Source organism: Netta rufina (genome assembly GCF_964035555.1).
Source record: "Netta rufina genome assembly, chromosome: 29".
Lineage (NCBI taxonomy): Eukaryota > Metazoa > Chordata > Aves > Anseriformes > Anatidae > Netta > Netta rufina.
Window position 1 is genome coordinate 2,448,940 of NC_140153.1, and position 14,122 is coordinate 2,463,061.

The 14,122-nt window shown below is 62.2% G+C and overlaps 1 protein-coding gene across 10 annotated transcripts in view; it reads right to left on the minus strand.

Annotated features, from left to right (window-relative positions):
• The window catches only part of MEF2D (myocyte enhancer factor 2D), a 58,017-nt gene extending 54,912 nt beyond the window's left edge, over positions 1–3,105 (minus strand). For 4 of the 10 annotated variants that reach the window (XM_084302970.1, XM_084302975.1, XM_084302973.1 and 1 more), the window contains exon 1: positions 2,878–3,104. The gene's annotated coding sequence lies outside the window, so the exon portion shown is untranslated. Of the gene's footprint in view, positions 1–754; positions 775–1,739; positions 1,859–2,877 lie in introns of those variants that run through there. The other 6 variants (XM_084302967.1, XM_084302972.1, XM_084302974.1 and 3 more) reach the window with 5 other exon arrangements.
• Between the last annotated feature and the right edge of the window lie 11,017 nt (positions 3,106–14,122).

The following is a 14,122-nucleotide window of genomic DNA, read 5'->3' on the forward strand; positions in this document are numbered from 1 at the left end:
CAACCGGGGGAAAAAATAAAAAATAAAATCCACCCCGGCACCGGCCGCGTCCCCACCCCGGCACCGAGCACCCGCCGAGGCCAGCGCCGTGTGAGCAAGGAGGGGGCACCAGCCCCCCCTGGCCTGGCCCAGCACGGCCCCACGGGGAAGCCGAGGGACTTCCCAAGGTGACCCCGTGACAAAGCCGGCGCTTCGTGGGGTCCCCAAGGTCCCCCCCAAGCCCCCCGCCGGACCGAGCGGGTGGGCAGGGAGGGGGACACGCGGGTGGCCGCGGGGTGGCTGGTGCCAAAAGGCAGCACCCGGCCGTGCCCAGACCCTCACAGCCAGGCCTTTCACCTCGACCCCATTAAATCCCCTCTTATCCCTCCCCGGCAGGACCCCCAACCCCCGTGCCACCAAAACCCCGAGCCCCCTGCCCGTTTTCGCCCCGACGGCGCCGTCCCCCGAGCAGCGGGGCCGCCAACCACCTGCTCCCGAGCCGGCACAAGTGCGGATGCCTCAGCCTGGCAAAGCCATGACAACTGCAGAATTTGAAGGGCACGGGGAGGAGGGAAGGAAAAAAAGGAAAAAGCCGCCAGGCCCTTCCAGAGGGCCGTGACCTTCAGGAGCCCGCCGCCAGCGCTCCCCCACCGCCCCCCGCCCGCAACGGAGCGGTCCCGGGGGGCCGCCGGAGCTGGTGCCGTCCCCCAAGTTTGGGGCTGTCGGCACCGAACCGGTCCGGGGATGGGGAGAAAATAGCGAGAATCGAGCTTACCTGCACCCAAAAAAGCGCTGCTCCTCGCTTTGGGGGGGGGGGGGGGGGGGACATGGGGGGGGGTCCCAGCCCGCGGGCACGGCCCCGTCCCCAGCGAGGTTTGGGGCTGGTGAGCCCGGGTCCAGCTCGGCCCTAAAAGCCCACGTGGGTGCCCTAAAACCTCAGAGGTTTCGGAGGGGCAGGATCAGGCCCTCCCCAGGAAAAATGGGGGGGGGAGAAGGGGGCAGGAGGCTCGCCCCGGGGGGATTTGCAGCAACCCGGCCGGGGGGCTGTGGGGGTGTCATCATGGGGGGGGACACAGGAGGGGACACCCCGATTTGTGGCCGGGCTCCGGATGGGGAAGGAAGCCGTGGGTGCGTGCGGGGAGGGGGGGGGGGGTAAATATTTAAAAAATATAAAAATGAAAATAAAAAAAGGCGACGACAAAGCTTGGGGGGGGGGGGGAAACGGCTGGGAAGGAGACGGCGGAGGGCGAGGAGGCCGAACAGCGGATGGAGGCCCCCCCCAGCAGCGAGCGGGGGGCTTCGTGCCCCAAATCCCGAGCCCCACAAACGGCAGCGGCGGCGCTGGGCCCCCCCCCAAAATGTGTCCCCCCCCCCGCTAAGGAACAAACAATCCCAGCTGTCAGCTCCGGGCCGGCAAGCGGCCAAGGCACGGGAGCTCCTCGACTCCATTTACCGCCGGCTCCTCCGAAAAGCTGCCCTTGCCACTCAAATACCCCGCAGCGGGGACCCCCCCATGGACCCCCCCCTCAAAACAAAAAACAAAAAAAAAAAAAAAAAAAAAAAAAAAAAACAAAAAAAACACCGCATTTCCCCTCAGCATCGCCCCCATCTCCCCGCTCCCCCCCAGCCCAAACATCGCGGCCCCGCATCAAGGGGATGGATGGGGGGGGGTTAGGGTGGTTGTAGGGTTTTGGGGGGCTGCCAGCTCGTGTCCCCCCCCCCCTTTAAATTACGGGGCGAGCCCCCCCGGCGCCTCTCACCTGGCCCCCCGCTGCTCAGCGCCACCTCTTCCCCTTCCTCCCTTCTGGCTCCCTCCTTCACCTCTGCACCATTTTGGTTTGTTTTGAAGCGGCGGAGGGGAGAGGGGGGGGGGTGAACGGGGAGGGGGGGGGGGGGGGGGAGGAAGAGGAGGAGGAGGAGGAGGATGGGGAGGGTGGTTATGGGGTGGGGGGTTGGGGGGGGGAAGGATGTGCTGCTTCTCCGCCCCCGCCGCCACGGCTCGGCTCTCGGCTCGGCTCCGCCGCCCATCCCCGCCGCCTCGGGGCTTGGGGGGGAAGGGGGAGGATTATTTTTTTTGGGGGGGGGGGGTTTAAGGTTTTTTTGGGGGGGTTTAAGGGGTTTGGGGGGGGTTTAGGGGGGTTTGGGGGGGTTTAAATGGGGTTGGGGGAAAGGAGGAGGTAGGGGAGGGGGGGTAGGGAGACTGGGGGGGTCGGGGGGGGTTAGGGGGATTTGGGGGGGTTAGGGGGAATTGGGGGGGTTGGGGGATTTGGGGGGTTAGGGGGAACTGGGGGGGGTCTAAGGGATTGGGGGGATCTTGGGGATTGGGGGGGGTTATGGGGATGGAGGGGGTTAGGGGGAATTGGGGGTCTAGGGGATTGGAGGGGTTTTATCGGGGTGGGGGGTTTAGGGGGGCTTTGGGGGGCTTTAGGGGGACTGGGGGGTTACGGGGGTTGGGGTGGGTTTATGGGGGTTGAGGGGGTGCTAAGGGAATTGGGGGGGCTTAGGGGAACTGGGGGGGGTTAGGGAGGGTTTAGGGAGACTGGAGGGGGTTAGGGGAACTGGGGGGGGTTTGGGGAACTGGGGGGGCAGGGGGATGGGGGGAGTTTAGGGGTATTGGGGGGGGTTTAGGGGGATAGGGGGGTTTTAAGGGGGTAGGGGGGTTTTAGGGGGACTGGGAGGGTGCTGCCAACTCCCCCCCAGCCTCCAGCTGCTCGGCACGGGGCCGCCTTTCTCGGAAGTATCGCCAAAAAAAAAAACCCCGGCGGAGCCGTTTCAAAAAAAAAAAAAAAAAAAAAAAAAAAAAAGCGAAAAAAAAAAAAAAACAAACGCCTATTTAAAAAAAAAAAAAAAAAAAAAAAAAGGTCAGAAAAGTAAAACGGAACGGCCGCGGGACCCTACCTCGAGTCGCCGGAGCGGAGCGGGGGCCTGGCGGAGCCGCCTCCCGGGGCTGCGGCGCTGCCGGCGGGGAGCGACCATGGCCGGGGCCCGGCCCAGCCCCGGCGGCGGGGCGGGGCGGGAGCAAATGGCCGCGGCCGGGGAAGGAGCCGCAGGCCCCGGCCTGGGCCCGGCCCCGCTTCGCTCCCCTCGCGGGGGTCCCCCCCGCAGCCCCGACCCCTTCATGGGGGGGGAAATTAGGGAGAGGGGGGTGGTTCTGGGTCCTTCCCGGGGGGTGCTGTTGCCCTGCGGCTCGGTTGCTAGTGGGGGGGTTTGGGGTTGTGGGGAGAGGGAGGGGTGTTGTGGGGGGGGTAATAAAGGAATAAATTGCAAATAAATGTTGAATTGGATTGAAAATGGGAGGTAAGGGGGGGGAGTGGGCACTTGGAGGGGCTCGGTTTGGGGTCCGGCACCTCCGTGGGTGCTGGGGTGGGCACTCGGAGGGGCTCGGTTCAGCCCCCAGCCCCATCGTAATATCTCAACCCTAAAGGCCAAGGAGCATTTTTGAGCACATTTTTAAATTTCTGAAGCGTATGTCATCAGAATTGGTCCCAAAACGAAATGCCTGTTGGAAGCTGAAGGATTTGAACGGAGATCGTGCGAAAATTGAGGGGAGGTACGGGTTGGAAATGAGGAGGCATTGCTGCTCAGGCATTGCCCAGGGACACGGTGGGGTCACCGTCCCTGGGGGTGTTGGACCTGGTGCTTGGGGACATGGCTCAGGGGTGACATCGGTGGTAGGGGGTGGTTGGTCCAGATGAGCTTGGAGGGCTTCTCCAACCCTAATGATGCTGGGATTCTGTGGAAATAGAAACGGAGCTGCCATGGGACTTTTCTCTGCTCATCCCAGAGGAAGCAGGCTTGTGCTGGGGGTCAGCAGCTCCTCGGGAAATGTTTTATGGTCCCCCGACCAGCTGGCACAGGTCCCATGGGAGCCCAAAGCCCCCAAGGATGCTGAAGCAGTGGTGGCTGCGTCCCCACAAGGAAGGGTCCCCAAGGCCGCTGTCCCTGCAGGAGGGCCAAGTGACGGGGACAACCCAGCCCCACTGGGTGCACCCAGCTGGAACACCACAAAAAATGGGTGCACGTGGCCTCCCACCTGCACCCACCGACCAGCAGCTGCCAGCCCCAGTTCCACCATCCCGTTCCAGGCAGGAAAATGCCCCCAGTGACTCAGAAAAGGGGGACGAGCGAGTGGTGTAGGGACGTTTTGCGGAGACGGGACCGGCACTGGTGCGTGCCCCCGGTGCCAACGCGTGGCCCTGCACTGGGCAAACCCAGCCATTAATTAGCAAGTTAATAACCCGAGGAAGCTGCCGACCTCTAATCTTTGCTCAGGCACCGAGCAGCACATCAGGGCCTTGCTCCGTGCCATCCCCATGGCTGACAAGAAGCTTCACGCTGCCTTAATTTGGGACTAACTAATCAAAGACTCAAAAATCTCTGCCAAGGTGACGGGTACGAGCACCCGTGCCGTCCCCACCCCTCTGGCTCAGTGACACAGTTCCCTGCTGGCTCCTTCCCACATCACCATACACATTTCCAGTGGACTTTTCTCTGTGTTTGGCTTTTTGGGGCTGTTTGTTGTCAGTGAGTTATTTTATTATATTTATTGTTAGAAATAGCGCTATTTTTAGCACCCTGTTGGATTAGATAGAGATGGGATTAGTCATCCCACCAAGAGCTGTTTGCAGCCTTTCCTCAAGGATTCTCTGGGGTTTGTTTTCCAATCAACCGAGATCGCGTATCCAAAGAAATAAAAAATAAAAATAGTCATAATAATGTGCACCAGCCGAGCTCCGGTGCCGCTCCATGAGATACTGGTGGAAACGCGGGAAGCATCCAGCCCAGGATATTTATGAGACGAAGACAAGAACAGTACTATGAACCTCAAAGTATTTTGGAAAGTCGGTTCGGGCTGCGTTTTTTTTTCTCTTGGGAACCGAATGCTGAGTAACTCCCTTCCCACACCAGGCTGATCGTTTCGTACAGCTGGTACGCAGCCTCTTGACAGTGGAAATTGCTTTCCCTTGCCCTATGCCAGCGGGTAGGAGGGAGGAGGACTCCTGGGTCTGCAAAGATACGCAGCCACCTACACCCTCTGCAAGTCAGCCTATTAAAAAAAAAAAGAAGAAACACCCCAAAATCCTGAAGCGTGAAAAATGTTCGCTCCTTTCACGCACCGCACGCAGCTTCTGCTGGTGGCTGCATGGCACGGAAAGGCAGTGGAACCAGCGGACGCATGGCTTCCCAGCACTGGCACCCATGGGTGGCTCCACCAGGGCTGCACAGGGGACCCGTCCCCATGTCCTTGTCCCCAGCACCCCGCTCACTCATCCCAGTCTGGCTCCAGAGGTTGCTACCAGGATGGAGACGAGGAAACCAGGATTCTCATTCCCCACGGGACCAGTGCTGTTTTGGGGCCAGCAAAACCCCGCTAGCACCGGGATGCAGTGCACGGGGGACGTTCACTTGCACCAGGACTGCACCAGCCCAGGGCAAATCCAGCACCCACCCAGTGGGCCAAGAGGCCAACGCCACCGGTCCCGTGCCGTTGAGGAGCTGTGGGATCTCTGCTCCCTTGGCTGCAGCTTTCGATATCTCCTTGCCTCCATTTCAGCCTCCTCTAGACCAAGCAGGAGCAGAGTTCCCATGGTGGTTTTGGGGACGCTGCTTGGGTGGTTACAAAACGTGGTGGTTACACGGGTGGACACGGTGGGAAACCCAAATCTGCGGCTGCGCAGACGTGCCACCGCCAGCTCGACCCCATTAACACCAGAGCCCTCAGGATGCTACAGATCCTAAAAGAAAGGAAGACCCTAAAAAAAGGTGGGACGCTGGCATCCCACCTACCCCATAGCTCAGGACAGAGGGGCGTGGGTGGCATTTTGGAGACACAAACACCATCCCCGGGACCACCAACACCATCCCCGTGGGGGCACATCCAGCCCCGCTCCCTGCAGCGCCCTCTCTCCCAGTGCCCACCCCGCAGCTTGGCAGGGTGAGGGTGGCACACGTGCGGTGACAACGGGTCGGGGACACACGGGCAGGGAGGAAGCATCACCTTCACGTGCCCCCCCCCAGCAGGGGTGCGCCCGAGCAGATTATTTGCCCCCGCAGCCGAGGGTGGCCGCGTTTGCCGGAGAGGGGTCCATGGAAAGGGGTGGGGGGGGGGACAGCGCACAAAGGGATGCTCTAGGGAGCTGGGGGGCCCTGCTTGGCTGGTGCCGGGGGCCTCCTGCCCAGGCCCCCAGCCCGCCCCGCTCCCTCCCTCCCTCCCTGCCCCCCCCTTTCCTCTCCCAGGCTAAATTCTCCCACAGCCTCCATTGACGTCCTGCCTGCGTCACCGTCTCCAGCACAACCAGACAGCACGTGGGAGAGGCAGGTTTAAAGCGGCAGGGCCACGCCACGGCTCCAGCTGCGCGCCCCGGCAGCGGGGTGCCCCGCAAGGGGGGGTCACCCCCCAAAACCCCTCTGCGCCCCACATCTCCCTCCCAACTCCCCCCGGTACCCCGCAGCCCTGCTGGGAGGGGGTTCCCCAGGGCAAAGCGCACGGCACGGGGCGAGAGGAGGCTGCTGTCCCCCGCAGCAAGGCTCGCACGGGAGCGTGTAAATATTTTGCTTCCAGGTCTGCGCCCGCATCCCCTCCCCGCCGCTCTCCAAACCGAGCCCCGAGCGGGGGCCAGGAGTGCAGGAGGCCGGTTTGTGCTCCAAGTGCAAGCTCGCAGCCCTGGCTCCAAAACCCGGAGCCAGACTCTTGGTGGTTTTGATTTTTTTTTTAATTTTTTTTTTTCCCCTCCCCGCTTGGCCCCGGGCCAGTCCTTTTGCCTTTCTACATCTGCGCTTCGCATGTGCTGAACCCAAGGTGCGGCTCGGCTGCGTCCCAAGGGCTGCACGCCCCCAGGGATCGGGGTGGGGGGGTCACGAGTGGGGAGCTTTGCGAGGGGTGGGACGCGGGGTGCCGTGCGGGGACTCGGCCCCGGGTTGCAAGAAGCTTTTTGAGGTCTCGTGTGCTCGCCCCAAGGCCCACTCACCGTTTCTGCCCCGGGATATTGTCTTACACCGAAGGACGTCGGCTCACCCGTGACTCAGGGCTTCGGGCTGGGTGGGAGCGCAGCCCCCCAGCCCTCCCCAGCCCCGCTTCCTCTCCGTGTCAGCCCTACAACCCCGGGTCTATTTTTGGCTCTTCCCTTCTATTTATTGCACCAAATCCGCGTGCGGTTGGAGAACGCCGCGGTGTTTGCTTTATGATTGCTTCCTTCCCAGCCGTAACCTTTTGCCTTCAAACGGGATTCGCCCGGCTCCTCAGCCCACGGGAGCTGGAGCGGGCGCTGCGTGCCCAGCTGCCCTCTCCCGGCACGGCGGCCACGTGCCACCAGCATTGGGACACAGATCCTTGGCTCAGCCCCAGTTTTTGGTGCAAAGCCGCCCCCCTGCGCTACCCTCCCTGCACCTCCGGCTGCTTTTGGCTCCCCAGGGCACAAACTCCCCCCCAATGCATCACCCCTCCATGAGGACCCGAGCCCCTGCTTGCAGCCAGAGCTGCTCGGTGCTTTGGTTTCAGGCGCAGACGGGTGGGGGAGTGGGAACCACCGCGGCGAGCCCTCAAACGGGAGCCACCAGCAGAGAAAAAGCGACAAAACCAGCGAGCTGCTGAAGGCAGCCACCCTCAGCGTCCCACAGACCGTCTGCGGCCGCCAGAGGAGCTGAGTCAGGGCCCCCAGCGCTCTGCCCACAAGTGGCCCCCAGGGGACACCGCCAAGGGGGACAGAAGCGAGGCCACCCCCATCCCACGGCTGGCCCCAGCCACGTCCCCAGGCCCCTTTCCAGGACACACAGAGGGTACGTGTGGGGTGCACCCTGTGCCAGCCCCCAGTTTGCAGCACCCAAGGGCTGCTGCAGGCACCAAACCCCCCTGGGGCGAGCTCAGCCCCGGAGAGGCTGCTCCAGAGGTTTCTACCCCGGATTAGAGCGGTGCTGGGGGCAGATCCTGCAGGCACAGCGAGATCCAGCGCCCGCTGCTGCGGGATTTCTTGGCACGAGGCCTCTTTTAGCACCCCCGAGGGTTAAGCCCAGCACGCAGCTTATCAGCTAAACAGGGCTGCGAAAACGGCTATCTCGGAACCAAAACCACGGGGCGCCTTTGCAAATTCCCGTTAGCTGGATCTCTTCTCTCCTTGTCCCTTCCCAGGCACGAAATCGCAGCTCTGCTCTTCCTTTTTCTGGCGCGGGGAGCGAGGGAAGCAGCCGGCAGAGGACGGCCCCAGCAGGCTCCCCGAGCAAGAGCGCAGCCTTGGTGTGTGTGGGAGTAGCTGCTGATGGGGAGCAGCCCAATTTCAAGGAACTCCCCGAAGTTGCATGCCTTCATGCCTTGCTGAATCAGAGCTCGAGACGCAGAGCGGCTCCGCAGCCTGCAGAAAAGCCGGGCTCAGAGTCAGGCCCTTGGCTTTCCGCACCCAGGACACCCTGGCTGCACCCGGCGGTCTCCACACCCCCTGCAACGAGACCCAGACCCTCCCCGGAGCCTGCAATTCCTGCCTGCACGCCTGGCCCTAATGACAGGGCCCGGCTCCTTCCCATCACCCAGCCAGTCCAACCAGCGCGAGCTCTCCTGGGTGAGGTCCTTATCACCCACAGCTCGAAGCAGCCTCCCGGCCCCGCTCCTGCACCACACTGGGGGGCACAGAGGGACCTGGGAGCCCCCCACCGCCCCGCTTTGCCCCCATTTCGCACAAAAAGATGGGGGCAAGAGGCCAGAATCAGGACGAGCCCCCCCCGCCCGCCTGCCCTCGCCGCTGCTCACTTGATCCCATCGCCTCCTCCCCGCGTAATCCCCGCTCGCCTCCCGGTGCCCTGGGCTCCGCGCTAATGCCGAGGGCTGGCCGGCGGCCACCCGGCGCCTCTCCCGGTTACACAACGCGGCACCGAGCCGCTCACGGCCACAGGATGCCAGGGAGATCCTCGAGGCCATGGCCCTGGGGTACCCTCATCCTGCCCCGGTGCTGCGTCCCTTCCTGCTCCCTTTCCCCACTCGCTCTCACCAGGTGTCCCAGCGCCCCGTTCCCAAAGGTCTCGCAGGGTACCCGGCACAGGGATGCTCCCCCCCCAGCTCCTTCTGCCCAAGGAATTAATTTTGCTCTCTGAACGGCCGTGTCACATCGCCCACTGCTCACCCTGCCCTGCCCGGGTGCTCCCTCTCATCCTTCACCCCCATTTTTTGGGACCCAGCCACGTCCCAGGCTGCAGGGACCCCCGATTCAGCCACCCGGTGGCTGAAACCGAGCCCCAGTTTGCTCCTTCCATCCCAGTTTGCTCCTTCCATCCCAGTTTGCTCCTTGCAAGGGGACGGATGAACGCAAGCCCTCCCTGGAGGGACAGTGTGGCACCCCAAGGAGCCGAGCCCCCAACCCCGTGCCTCCCCCCAGCCCTCTCCCTGTGAGCAGAGGCTGGAGCAGAGCATCACCTCCCCGCCACGCGCTTATCTGCTCCGCCGCAGACCTGCTCGCCTGCTGGGGAGCTTTGAAGATAAGCAAGGGCTCGGGAGAGCAGGGATTGAAGGCTCAGGCTGCCACGCCGGGGGCTGCTATTCCCAGCCAGACGTGACCGTGGGCCGGGTGGCCGGGCCACCAGCCTCTTTTGGGGACCACCTGCGGGTGACCAAGTGGAGAAGCCTTGGAGCTGGGATGGGTGCCCAAACGCGCGCCCCTTCCTCGCCGCAGCGTGGGGACCCCCAGCCATGCCCTTCCCAGCCCCAGCACGACACAAGAAGTGCTGTTGGAGCCTCTTTTGCAGAAGAAGTCTCCCCAAAGCCCCGGTGCCCCACGGGGTACCCGGCTCCCCACCGGCACGGTCCCCGCTCCCATCGAGCCACCGCAAGGGGCCGGCGCCGGGGGGGAGGTTAGGACAGCGAGGACATTTCGTTCCCTGCTCTCCCCTTAAATTATCCTGCCACATATAGTAGAGCTCAGCACTATTTTTAGGCTTTGCTTGTTTAATTATTGAGAAAGGGTTTGAAGGAGCTCTCGAAGATGAGACGAGCACCCGCGGGTGCTCACCAAATTTCCTCTTCCCACTGCTGCCGGCGGGGTTTGCTCAGCCCCGATGCCCGCGATGGGCACCGGGTGCTGACCTCCAGAGCAGAGCCCGACACACACGGCACACACCACGCACCCCCTGCGTTGTCCCACAGCATCCCCACCTGCTCAGGGACCCTCGCAAGGCTCCCCAGGCACAACACAAACCCTCCAAACCCTCTCACTCCCCATTTTGGCACCAGGAAGCCCCGGGGCCAAGCCAGCACAACCCCACTGCTGGCTTCCACCAGCTACAGATGCAGCCCTGCAACTCCCCCTTTTTATTTTTAACCAAAACGGCGCTTTCCTTGCTGAAAAGCGACCTTACTCTCAGCTCACCCAGTGCAATCTCAACGGCAGGAGATTATTATTATTTTATTTAAAAAAAAAAAAAGCGGTTCCTTTCATGTTTCCACTTACAAAAAGCCAAAGAGAGGCCGGCCTTTCTTGGAGATGAAAGTGCTGTGGTCAACTGGAAGGCTGTGGAGACTTCAGCCAAAATAACCCTTAATGAAATAAGAGGCAGGCACACGACGGGCAACCACCGGCACGGGTTGGTAGCCCCGGCTCAGCATCACCTCCGCAGACCTGGCCACGAACCCAGGGCTTCAAGGAAAGCCCCGATTTACCCCAGCTGCTGGCAGTAACCCCACCAGCCGAGGGTACAGGGAGCCATGGTGGGTTTGGTGATGCTGCCCGTGGTTTTTCCCTAAGGAAAGGGAAAATAAATCCCAAGAAATCACCCCGTATTCGGGCTGCTCGCCCTCAGCCGTGCCGGGTGCAACGACAGCGGTGTCACCGCCACGGACAGCGAGGTGCTACAGGTGGCGTGCAAATGCCTACAGGGGATGAGAAATGCTGCTAATCCCCCCGGGGAAGGGCGCTGGGATGACCCCAGCTCCGTGCCCTCCGATCGAGCACCAAACCCGACCTCACCACGGGGCCACCGGGTGCCACCAGCGGGTGCCACCAGCGGGATGCTCCGAACCCCACGGGCACCCCGGGGGCCGGAGGCGGGGAGGGGGGCTCGGTGGCACCTTGGGTTGTCAGCCCCTGCTCCTTAACACCCTGACAAGCTTCTAACTCTTTCATTTGTTACACCGTGAACCTTTTTAAATTAATGAACATAAGGTTGTCACGGTTGCCGTGGCGACGACACGTTGCCGGAGCAACGGCAGCGATGCAGAGCCTGCCGAGTGTAATCAGGGGTCAGGCTAACGAGGGAGCCGGGATGCTTGGGGGGGGGGGGGTTACAGCAAGGGGCAGCGAGCCCCCAGCCCCAAAAACCAGCACCAACAAGTGGAAAAAAAAAACAGCATCGCCCCGCTCCCCCCAGCCCCAGGGAGCACAATCTGCCCCGGTGCCCTCGCTGCCTGCGCGCCCCGAGGATGCGCACGCTCCCCGTAAGCCTGATCCTGCCAACGGGGAGGATCAGCCAAGGAGCCAGGCATTTTGCTGCCCCAGCTCATCCTTTTTGTGCCCCCCGTGGGGTTTAGGGGGCTCCAGGCATCACCAGCTGGGGAGCAGAGCGGGGGCGAGCAGGACCAAGGGCAGCCGGGGACCCAAACGGGGCCAACCAGGGACCGAGCACGGACCAAAAATCACTGATATTAGGAGCAGGAAAAGTCTTTTTGCAAGATCTCGAGGCCAAGCAGCGGGGTAAATCCTGAGCTGCTGGGGCCCAGGACGTCCCCCAGCGTCCCCTCCCCAGTGCAGGGTGCGGCGACAGCCTTGGGGCTGACGTCTCCCCGAGACCAAAACCCGAGGGTGTGAGCGGGAGAAAAATGGGGTGGGGAGGCGAGTTTCGGGGCTGGGGATTCCTCGGCCTGCAGGGGGGTGTGGGTTTACCCCCAGGGCAGGGGCACGGCGCCGTCCCCGAGCTCCCTGCAGTGGTGCGGGGCTGCAGATGGGGTTTTTCTCCCTCATTTCTTTCGGGGGGGATCCGACCCCACTCATCCATGCCCAGGCACCGCTGCGAGCCCTGCAGAAGGGAAAACGGGTGGCGGGGATGAGCTGTGAACACCCACTCCCTTTCCAGCCCTGGCGAGGCACAACGCAAAGCGCATCCCCTCCAAAAAAAATAGATGGCAGGAGCTTCTCCAAAAGCAGCTCAACCCCATTTTATTATCTCCCTGCGCTGCGGGAAGGGCTCTCGTGTTGGGGGGGGCACCGAGGGGCCCCCCCTGCCCTGCCTGCAGTGCAACAAGGCGGCCGAGGACACGGCGCGTCCCCGAGCCCAACTCTTTGTGCTGAGGTTTCGTAAGCGCACACGTGCGCGGGTGCCGGAGCGCGGCTGAGCTCTCAGAACCCTTCCAGCAACGCCGCCTGTCAGGGAAGCATCTAAATATTTCTACTTCCCCCCCAAAATACATTTTTCATCGGAATCGGGAGGGGAGAAGACCAAAATCCACATTCGGGCTTGAACAAAAGAAGCCTTTTGTAATGGGAAGGAGGACGGGACCCCCAAGAGACCCCCATGGGACCCCCCAAGGGACCGAGCCGTGCGCTTTCCCTGGGGTTTGCTGGCTTGCAGTGTGCTGTGCCGCCCCGTTCCCATCCTGCTGATGGGAGGAGAAGCACGTCAGGCCCCGGGGGAGAGATCTGCCCGGCCGCCTGCTGGGCTCGCTGCTGAACCCGGGGCCGGAGCGGAGCCTGGCTCTGCTCGCGTCCCAGATAACGCTGTCACCCCGCAGAAAGCAGGCTCGCCCTGGCAATCTCAGCAGCGAGGCCAAAGGGTGAAGGAGATACGGCACAGCTCCCCTCCCGCTGCTAAAAGCAGGGCTGCGGCGCCTGGGGGGGGGGGACACGAGCGGTCCCCAGCCGTCCCCAGCCTTGCTCTGCTCTCCATCACTCGCTGGGAGCTCGGGCAGAGCCTCACAAGTGCAAATCAGGGGAAAACCACCAAGAATAAAAGCCTGTTTGGGATTGCAAGAGTGCTGGGGGTGTTTTCCAGCACGACGGGGTGGCTCCTGGTGGGGAGATGCAGGCAGCAGGCTCTGGGCCCAAAATTTGACAAATTTGACCCGGCAGCCAAGCTGCAGCTTCCCGTTCAGCAGCAGCATCGTGTGCCCGGGTGATGCTGTGCCCCCTTCCCCGCTTTCCTTTCCTTGCCTGCGAGAACAAAAAGGTGAGGAAGGACAAAAAGCACAAGGAGCCTGGCCTTCCCAGCTCCTCGGGTCCCCCCAGGCACAGCTCATCCCCATCCAAAAGCCCCCACCAAGCTCCCCCCTCTAAAGCCAGGGCACAGAACTTGCTCTCTCCCAACCCCAATCTCCTCCAGCATCTCTTTTCTTCCTGCCCAGCGTTGATTTCCCTCACCTAATTGCCTGGAAAGCTCTTCTCCCTTCCTCTAATCAGTCTGGAGCAGACTTTCTCTAGATAATTGTGCCGAGACCTGATCACCCTTCTCATCTCCATCTCTCCAACACTCCCATTTCTTCACTAAACTCATCTGCCGGAGCTGCGCTCCTTGGTCTAATTATTTCAAGGCTCTGCTGAGTTATTTAATTGCTTGCTCTTCTGGCGCCCGTATCTGAAGGCTCCCAGAGCAGCTGGGACGGGACTTGGGGCCGTTCCCAGAGACCGAACCTGCTCCAGGTGTGGCGAGCCCAGAGCAGAGCCTGGCTGAAAAAACACCTCTGAAGGGCGACTGCAGGACATGGCGAGGAGCAGAGCCCCAAGAGGTTTCGCTGAACCCCACGGGACCATCCCCGGGGCTCACACAACCATCCCCAAGCTCCTTTTGGGGCCAGGCTGCGATGTACCCACCCCAGCATCAGCCTGGAAGAGCCCCTCAGGGGCAGCAACCCCCCTGATGCCCCGTGTCCGAGGTCCCTGCAGCCCCCCGAGGGCGCAGCCAGGGCCGTTCCCCTCTTTTCCCCTTCTCCCCTCTCGGCCAGGCCCAGCAGCTCCGCTATCACCCAGCCTCGTCCTCTCCCCCAGGTTAATTGATCCACTGTTTTGTTTTCTTATCAAATCGCTCTCAGCCTCGGATGCTCCTCTAATCAATTCTCAGCCCTATCTGTCCCAAGAGCCACCGGAGACCTTTCTCTGCAGACACCACCGTATCTAATCGCCGGGGGACTTTACCTAATTGGTGTAAAACCTGATTTCTTTCCCTAATCGCTCTGAGGCCC